Consider the following 701-nt stretch of genomic DNA (forward strand, 5'->3'; position numbering starts at 1 on the left):
AGTGCTGGGATTAAAGGCGTGCGCCACCACCGCCTGGCCTCTTCTATCTCTTTTTTTGAGACAGAATCTAACATATCCTAGGATCCTGATCCTCTTGCCTTACCTTAGCTCCACAGAACTAGGATTCTCAATAGTTAATGTGGGTTGTTGTGCAGTTGGTTGTTGTGCAGTTTACTACTTTCTTCTTTTGTCTTAGACTCTTGATTGGCTGGGATTGCAGAGTGTTACCATCTGATTTCCAGATTTTTTTCTTTTGCTTTTGTTTTTCAAGACAGGGTTTCTCTGTGTAGCCCTGGTTGTCCTGGAACTCGCTCTGTAGATCAGGCTGGCTTTGAATTCACGGAGATCCGTCTGCCTCTGGTGGGATTAAAGGTGTGCCTCCAAACCTGGCTGGTTTCCAGATCTTTTAATGATCATTTAGATTGTTCCTAAAATTTTGAATTTTTAGAAATTTTGGTGGTGCACGTCTTTAATGCCAGTACTTTGGAGACAAACTCAGGGGGAATCCTTGTAAACTCAAGGTCAGCCTGATAAACAGTGAGTTCCAGTGTAGCCAGGGCTACATAGTGAGATTCTGTCTCAAAACAAAATAGCCAGGCCGGGTGATGGTGGCGCACGCCTTTAATCCCAGCACTCGGGAGGCAGAGGCAGGCGGATCTCTGTGAGTTCGATGCCAGCCTGGTCTACAAGAGCTAGTTCCA

The sequence above is a fragment of the Microtus ochrogaster genome, chromosome 8 (genome assembly GCF_000317375.1).
Source record: "Microtus ochrogaster isolate Prairie Vole_2 chromosome 8, MicOch1.0, whole genome shotgun sequence".
In the NCBI taxonomy this organism is placed as follows: domain Eukaryota; kingdom Metazoa; phylum Chordata; class Mammalia; order Rodentia; family Cricetidae; genus Microtus; species Microtus ochrogaster.